Genomic DNA, 9,618 nt, shown 5'->3' on the forward strand with positions numbered 1-9,618 from the left:
GAAACACGACAGACCAAATGTCCTGAATTTAATGATTATATGACACAGGTCGCCAGGACAGACAGACCACATGGCTGAATCTGAAACGTAGGCAGTCTGTTTGCTTAAAGGCCACAACTGTCACAAACGCAGCTCTGATAACTGACGGCTGATATTGTTTTCTGTGCTCTGTGGCTTTTATTAGTTCATTCTATCAACATAATGTACAGAGGGAGATAACATTAAACTATAACAAATCCAAACTGTTGATACAATGATGAATCATTGACTAAACTTGGCCATGAATAGCAAAAGCAAAGATGTTAGCTGGTTAGGTTCGTGCTTAGCAGTAGCTGTTTCAAGTAGTAGGTCCAGACTGGCTGGCCTTAAAATAATATTGTATCATTTTTTATTCCATATTAAATTACTTGACCTATAACCTTGATATTTTGAAGTCTCCTCAATAGCACTTCCATCATTCGGAGGTGCGGCTAAACATTTTTCGTCTGGTTGAGGTCTGCTTATGCTCTATAGTACACAGTTTAAACAGTGAATGGTTCATGTATTTATTGGAGTTTCTTTAGTTCTGTAAACATCAAACATTTGTGACAACTGAGGATAGTAATAGAGATGCACAATATGGATTTTTTTCAGCCAATACAATAACTGATAATTACCTGACTGTCATGGATGATACCGATAATGGATGATATGCCAACATTTTAATGCTTATTCATGCACGTCTGAGTAAACGAAAGGTTAAGATGTAGTGATCAAATATGGTTTATTTGATATTCCACAGCTGTGATAAGACTATGGTTAAACTTGAAGACTTTTTCCCAAACATTCATCTTGTGTTCATTGTGTCAGAAACACCAGTGACGACATGTTTGGCTCATGTCCGCATTGCGTCGCTCTAAACAGGTGCAGAAGTTCGGCGTTATGAGCGCGACAACGGTGCGTTTTTTTTTTTGTTCTTTTTTCTCTGTGCTTATTGTGTATTTATTTTAAAGGTGCATACCGCGTCCTGCAGTGTGTGGATGCCACACTTGCTGACTCAACAAAAGCAATTTGGCTTCATATTATCAGTTAGAATTATCGGCTATAATATCGTTATCTGCAGATTGTCATGATTCCCGATTTTGCCTTGTGTTTTTTGTGTTTGGATTTTTCATGCTTTGTCCCTTTAAGTTTTTCCTGTGGTCTGCCCTTTGTCTCCCTCTGTCTGTCTGCCTTGTTCCCTCCTGGTCTGCTATTCTGTGCTCCTCCCCTTCGTTAACACACCTGGCTTCCTCCCGCCTCTCTCTCCTCACCTGTTCCTCGTTTGGTAATCAGTGTCTGTGTACTTAGTCTGTGTGTTTCCCTTCATTCCTCGTCTGGTCATTGTATGTCTTCCGTTTGGTTCCTCTGCCCCTGCGCATACCTGCTACTGTCTCTGTTCCCGTCGGCTCCCCATTCCTTCTGGTATGTGTTTTGGGATTTTGAGTTTTGCATTTTGCATTTTGATTTGAACTTTGGTTTTGGTTTGTACTTTGCCTTTTTCCTTTGCACTTTGTTGTTTCGCTGTTCAGTTGCTACTTTGTTCTTTCGTCCCTGTTTTGTCTGTTTTGGGTTTTTACATTCAGCCTTTTGTTCATCCCTGATCCTGCCTCTTGTTCCCTGTTTTACTGGGTTTGGGTCTAACCCCTTCCTCCTGAGTATCTCCTGTTTCCCGCGAACCTGACACAGATGAATAAGATGATAACGTAAATGTTCTGTTATCAGGGCAATAATTTATCCATCTGCCTTATGTATCATGCATCCCTAGCTAGTAAATTTAGAGGTGAGTTTAAAGTTGGCGTTGTATTGACAAACTTGACTTGTCCAACCCTACCTAAAACACAGAGAAGCAGGTCCTAACACTGTCCTAACAATGTTTACATCAAGATCATAAAGTGTAATTACTGTAGCCAAACAGAAAACCTGAGGAAAATGACCCTAATCATCGTTATCATACGAGAAACTACAATTATAACCTACATCCTCTTAATGAAGTAAATAAATCTGCTGTAGGAATGAATGCTTCGGACAAACAAGTGCCTCATCACTCACAGCCAAAAGGGACAGCTGCAGAAGGACTACAAAGATGGGCGATGATGACAGAGATCCTCAGCTGCCTTCCTGTACTGCCCTCTGGTGGCAGAACACGATATGATTGCCTGGTGAAAAATACTCTTTCCCCACAGATCCATCAGCTAACACTGCAACACCCAGTGCCAAGAACACAAAGCCAATCATCTTAATATAGCATTGCTGCGGAGACAAACAGCTTACAGGGATTTGTTCTACATGCTTAAAATGGAAATACAAAAGGACGCCACAGCATGAATACAACGATCAGTGCATTCTGTAACCCCTGTACAAGAAGCTATATCTCCTGTCTTTATTGACAAAATGTTCCTATGATGCTGCAAAAATGTAATGAGGGATAATGTTTCACAGTTAACATTAATTTGTCCGTGCGCACCTGAACACAACTCATTTGAATGTCTGTATGGTGAAATGTCACAATTAGATTGTAAATCATTGCTATGCAGATGCTTTACACAATATCTTCATCAGAATCATAGAGACAAGTATTCATATATCTCAACAATATGCTTTATTTTACAGGTCCCGTCATTTCCCAGTAATTTTTGTTTCCCGTTGGTATCACGGAAAATGTATTCAGAATATGAAGTTGAACATTAGCTCTTAGTAGAACAGTATGGTACCCACACAAATACAATTTGACCCATATTTGGCATAAATTGGACCAATCTGCTGCACAAAACTTCCTAACCAAGTTGCACGGGGTCAAGATTTCTCAAGATAATAGTACTTTGAGGTCATTGCATATAAAATGAACACCTACAACAATAGTAACACCCGTGCAATGATCCTCTATTCCTGTGTTAGTAGCTTATCCCCATGGAGAGTAAACTTCCAGGGACACAGACGAACAACTCAGTTTTTTACATTCATATTTTTCGATCTTTCTCAGCCGGTGGAAAAACCGAGCTCTGCGTGCATAAAAGTTGTCTTGCCTTTCAAGCGTGTTGTGTGCATGTGTGCAAGTCTACGGATGTCCCTTTACTTGATGAATGCTGCCGTCGTATGTCGTATGCCTGTACTGTCATCATCACACCAACCTAACTGAGGTCCCTGCATGTCTCTGTTGAGCTCGGGCGTATCTGTGAGTGTGTTTGCGTGTTTTGTTTGTGAGTCTGGCAGGCAGCATTGTTCACAGCGGCGGTGAAGGACACATCTCCATGGCCTGTGTACCTTTCCCCTCCGCCTGCCACTATAAATAGCTTCAAGTGTTTCTGCAGTGCGTGTGTTTGTGTGCCTGTGCTGTGTGTGGCATATGTGTGTGTTACCCTTGCTTTCAGAGATGAGGGATGTTTACCACACTGTTGGTTAAGGGAAGGTGAAAGAGACACACAAGGAAAGAAGGGGAAAATACAGCAGAGAACATCAGAGCCCAACAGCAGGTCTATTTAACTGGCTGCCTGCGGACCACATCCAGTCCAGAATAAACCTCCGAGTGGTATAATACTGTTATATGATTGTGGAAACTAACTGTGCAGGGCATGTGTCCATCTACAGTGGGGTCAAATGTCTCAGACCACATTGAAAATCTCTAATATTGTCATGTAAACCTTGAAATAATGAGTAAATCTGAGGATTCAGAGAGTAAATGAAAGTGTCGGAAGTCAATTGTTTTTTTCTAGGCAAAGAGGAGCTTTTCTGTCATCAAATCATGGCTAACCCCCTGAGAGATAAAAAATAAAAAGTAACTTTGCCACAGATTTATAATTTGCTAAATGAAAAACTCCTATTAGCAGACGTACTGTCAGAGGAAAGATGTATGTAGTCGTCTTAGAGGACAAGGAGCAGTTTCTAAAACCACTTCTGAGGAGGGATAATAAGGCCAAACGCTTGAGGTTGGATAAGAAATACCAGAATTTTACAGTGGATGACTGAAAAAAGTTATATTCATTTATGAATCCAAGTTGGCATCTGACTGGTTGGCATCTTTGGAGAGAGAATTCATACTGCAGCTGGACAATGACCCCAAACATATAGCTCAAAGCTTTGCAAGCACTATTTGAAGTACGGCCTGACCAAGAAGACGTTTTTGGGCCAGAGTAGGTAAAATATCCCAATACCAATATAGCGACCGCTATATACACGTTTTTTGCAATGATTCCTCGACTGTGGTTATCAAACACTTGTGCCAAAAATGTAATGGAGGTGGATGATTTTACAATTTAACAAAATCTTTGTCTAAAGTGACATCAGTGAAAGTGAAATCCCTCCAAGCATTGTTTTGTTGTGGTTGTTTTTTTATCCAAAGAGTTTCCATAACGACAACATATACGCTGATACCGATAAATATCTATATATGCTAGGCCAATATCGCCCAATGATATTGGTCGGGCTTAAATATAGAGACTAAAAATGAAGGGAGTCCTGACTGTCATGGACTCTCCTCCACAGTCATCTGACCTCAACCCCCATGAACATTTATGGGGGAGCTTGTAGATTAAGCCGGGCATTGTTTGACACTGTCTAATCAAGCTGGGATGCATTATGGAGTCCAAGCAAGCTCAAGTGCATGCTGTTATTAAAGCAAAAGGGGGCCATACCAAATACTAAAAACACAACACAACACAATTTAGAGGTCTGCTGATCAAAAGTATAGTGAAATATCTAAACAGTCTGTTTGTTTTTTCATCGTTTGAGGATGATTTTTAAAATCCCTCTGGCTGGGGATTCAGATCGCCTGGGTTGGGAGACTGACTCCTGATTGAGGAGTGGAAGCAGCTTAGGGGATTCCCCTCCCAGCCAGTCATGGTGTGACAACGCCCTTTTTGTGAAGGCTTCAAAGAGGTGGGGAGTGGCACCCAGGTGGCTCTCACACTCTTTCTGAATCTGTCACTTAATCACTGAGAACATCATTCTCTTAGACTGCCAGCCAGTAACTCTAGTCTGTTAAGGTCCTATTGTGTTTACTGTGTTCATTCTTGAAACCCAAGATCCTATACAACTTCAGTTTTGACATTTTATTTCACTGGGGCTTGTAGGAGCACCTTTCAGTCTGATTATTCCTGAAGAGGCCTTTGTTTACTGGTTTATAGTCCAAGTAGCTGACATTTGGCATCCCGCCTAGATTTACATGTTTTTTTCCTTATATTCTTATGTAGGTTGGGGCTGGCCATAAGCATTGTACTGCTAGTACTGCCACAGGTCAAATATAATTTCAAATCTATAACTTTAAATGGGTGACAGGAGGACAATCATTCAAGCCATTTCAGGGCAGGACAACATGCAGTACTGTTATAACGGGTAATTGGTTAACTGACAATAATAGCTAGTTTTTAAAATAGCTGCATTTCCAGAAGGCCACATGGGATCTGTGGGCGGAACAGTCTGTTCCTCGCTGTATGTTTATACATATTCATTAAGACACATTATACGAGGATTTGCAAGTGTAGCTGCTGTTTTAATCATTTAATTGCCTCGCTTTTCATGTACGGTAATGTTTCCATCGTTTGATACGTGATGATGCATGATGGATGCAAACAGCCATGCTCACAGCATCAGACAATTTTCTCAGTAAAAAAAAGAAGTCCCACGCTTCCTCACCCTCTCCATCTGAAGCAAGACTTTGTTTCGAGAAGGAAACGAACAATAAAAGTGTTTATATTATCTCTGTCTCTGTGTGTCAGTGTTTTCTAGGTCAATTTGTTTTCTTTCTTTTTGTGTCCCAATGAATCCCTGTCATCCTCTGTCACAGCCCGACTCAAGGCTGGATACAGAAAGGGAGGAAGTACATGAAAAGAAACCAAAAGTGAGTTTATTTGTCAAAACTAAAAGAGAAAGGAAATAAAAGAAGCTACACAGGGGGGAAGTCAGTGGAGATGTGATTCATGTCTCAAGTCCAAAGTCATTTTTTTCTCGGGCAGATTAAGTCAAGATGAGTCCTTAGTTAGGGTCCTTAGTCAAGTCATATTGTTAATCACCTGAAGTAATTGTGCTCCAGTCCCCTTTCTTCGTCTGCATTTTTCTGGACAATGTGCAGATAACCCTGTTTCTGATGTTTGCTGTTTGGTGGCCAGTCTAGTTAGACTGTGAGCAGAGGGCCCGTGGGCCTCATATGTTAAAATGTCCTGTAATTGAATGTTCTACTTCATCTCAGGATCATTTTATCAAACCGTACATTCACCTGATTTATAAGAATGGCTTCAGATGAATATAGCTGCACTCGCAACATTCAATCCATAAATTGAAAGTACCTCAGGAGTGTGAGGGCTTCAGCTCCCAGGGGGAAATTCTTTATGTCCCATTCAAGCACTATAAATAAAGGTATTTCCACTTACTCACATTTCTAGGGATGATCTTTAGCCATAGTAGCAATGGTCTGCAGGGATGGTAGTGTTGGTCTCAGTCTGTCTGACGGTCCACCATGTCCAGACTGAAATATCCCAACGACTGCTGGACGGATTTAGATGAAAATCTGTACAGGTATTCATTCCATAAGCCTGTTGGTGCCATTTAAACATCCTCTGTCCATGGACACTATCAGACCATCCACCAGGCCGGGGTAGGTGCTCAAGGTTCCACGTTCCTCTCAGACCCATCAGCCGCGTTAACAACTACATTTTCCTCGCAGGCAATATGACGTCTATCCAGACTGTGCTTCAGCCAAAACAGCAACAGGGGTCGCAAACTAGTTCCAAACACCCACCGACAATTTCTTGACCTCACACTGAACCCGGAGGCCCGGGAGACAGGGACAAAGATGCAGGAGCAGCTCAGAGAAAGAAACATCACTGTGGGGGTGTTTGGGCATCTGCTGCTGGCCGCTGGCCTGGCTGTCTTCTCCCTGCTGGTAGCTGTGGGAGTCTGTGTGACAGACATGCATACTGGAGAAGCTGTAATGTGCACGGGAAAGACGTGGATGGCTTTATATTCATATGGAAGAGATTTTCAAAGTGGCAGACAAACCTCCCCCAGGGGGCGCCGAACAGTTTCAGAAGAGGTTCAGTTGAATGGAAATTGAGAAATCTCACAAAATGCCAATTTCTACATAATGTGACTTTTAAGAAGATACAGTAGTTTGGGAGAATTTAACAGTTTTCAGCTATCTAAGAGGCAAAAACTAATAAATGCAGTAGTAGGACAGTCCTTCCTGATGTATTTGGTGCAGTCTCAAGTTATGTCAAACAGCAATATTAAGTTATCTTGCCTCAATTGTTGGGTGTCTATGTGATCAAATAACATAATCATGATCTCAAAGGCATCCAACAAGTGAGCGAAACTAAGCAAGGTGTTTTCGAGCTCACAGTCTCATAAACAGCTCGCTGATTGGATATCCTGGTGTGGTCTAGTATTACTGCATGTGACCTAACAACAAAGTTCTGCCTTTTACCAACTATTTCTGAGCACTGATAAAGATTTACATTTTTTAGATAGAAAAATCTAAATTGCAGAAACTGATTTACGAACTTTCTGCTGTTTTGGTTGAGCACTGTATGAAAACCAGCTTGCAGAGACTTTGATTGAGAGGGAGTCCACTGCAGGTTTCATGTTAAAGCAGAGTTTGACATGAGATCCATGTGATGCATTCAGGTAACCTCCAACATTCAAGTACATAGAGTGGGCTGTACAACATTATTGCTTACACAGGTTTTGCCACTGGAAAGGGAAATCTAGAGAGAAAAACAGTGACACCAACTGACACACCAGCTGTATTACTGTGTTTGTTGCATTACTGCATTTTTCTGTGAATGGCTGCCTGGGACTTGATCTAAAATGAACACGAACGAGGCGTTTAAGATTAGCATCTCATTCAGATAAAAAAAACAAAATGCTATGATACTTTTCAGTTAGTGGTACACCTGTGACAGATTTGATCTTCTCAGCAATTTTATGCTGCACGTCTAAAAATACACTTCTCCATGTCATGTGCACCACCCAGTGGCCTGATAGTACAGAGATTGTATTGAGGCTAAATTACATGGTGCCAATATGGGTTTTACATAACCTCCAGTTAACTGTCTGTACATGCTGCTGAGTCATCCTGCCCCATTCAATTCATTTCTAGCTGTCAGATTAGGATAAACAAATATATCATCTCATCTCACTCAGTTGTGGGGAGTAACTTAATACATTTACTCAAGTATCATACTTGTGTAGATTTTTAGGGTACTTATACTTTCATATAAAATGATACATTAACACAATTCATACAAAATACAACACATCATTGAAGATTAACCCATTGCTTTCCAACATTCCCCTTACAAAAAACGCTGTGTATGAATTGTGTCACTTTCCAGATGTTACTGAGCTGGTATTTGTGGGATTTCCCGTCCCAGTTAACCCTAACCCTGACCCTAACCCAACAACCAAGATTAATAAAGAACTCAAACGTCAGAACACAGTTGTGTTGCAGAACCTTGTTTTTTCTTTAATCCCACCCTATTTATCATCTTGTAACTCCTTTGATTTGTTATTTGTTTGGAACCCACTGCACTTAACTACCATAATGTAAAGTAGTTCTAAGTAGATCTGTCTTGACCGGCTACAACAGTTGGATGAGCACGCAGCGATGCATCAATATCAACAATCTATCATACAAGGTACAATAATACAGTATATATGTCACTGTGGTATTTTTACTTTTAATACATTTTGCTCATATTTTATCACACTGTATTTTAACTTACTTAACTTACGTGTTTTACCTTAAAATAACAGTTTCAAAATCATCTTGATGGTACAATGTGGTGAATGGTGTCCGTCACAGCCACTCAGTCCCTCAATCATTTATTGTTTCAGACCCGGGATTCATATTTATGACAGTTGTGCTCCACTCAGAAGCTGTTGAGGGGCACCTAATCACAAAATGACGATCAATGATTTACAATCCAATGTTATGGAATATGGAATGTGGAATAGTAATAATATAGTAGTAGTTTTAATATTTCTGGCTAAAACAATTTATAGTGTATTATTATTATATTGCTGTAATAGTTTTAATATTTCTGGCTAAAATAATTTATAGTGTAATATTATTATATTGTTGTAGTTGTACTTTTACTTTAAGTGGTGAACAGTAAACCTTTATATTAAGGTCATTTTAATAAGTCTACCATAATAGGTAATAAGGTCCTAATTAAAGGTCCTTATAAGATGCTTAGTTGCATAATAAAGGGTTTATTTATCTTGATTAGGCATTGTTCTCACTTTGACAACAAAAAGCGTAGTTAACTACAAAGTTATGCATAATTAACTGTATTTTAATCTTACTAAAGCAACAAAAAAGCGTACTGACTGTTTTACCGACATAACAGGCAAGTTTGTTTGACTCAAAAGTGTTTTTAACAGTATTTCAAACATTCTTACACATATGTGAAATGTGTAAGTCTGTTAAGTGTTAATGATTCTATTGTTAACAGTTATATAGACTTAATGTTAATAAGCACTTTATAAGGGTCTTATTGCCTATTAAGGACCTTAATATGAAGCCTTACCAAAGGAAGTGAATATTTACTACCCGTTATGAACAAAGAAAATTGACCAAAAAGAAAAATCAGTCTGCATTGTGGA

General features: G+C 39.9%; 1 long non-coding RNA gene across 1 annotated transcript; it reads left to right on the forward strand.

Moving 5' to 3' along the window:
* The first annotated feature begins 1,370 nt into the window (after positions 1 to 1,370).
* On the forward strand, positions 1,371 to 2,582 carry LOC115594551 (uncharacterized). The gene is made up of 2 exons (XR_003986514.1): positions 1,371 to 1,443; positions 2,032 to 2,582. It is a non-coding gene; the product is annotated as an uncharacterized LOC115594551 (long non-coding RNA).
* Positions 2,583 to 9,618: the final 7,036 nt, after the last annotated feature.

Source organism: Sparus aurata, chromosome 13 (assembly GCF_900880675.1).
Source record: "Sparus aurata chromosome 13, fSpaAur1.1, whole genome shotgun sequence".
NCBI classification, from domain to species: Eukaryota; Metazoa; Chordata; class Actinopteri; order Spariformes; family Sparidae; genus Sparus; species Sparus aurata.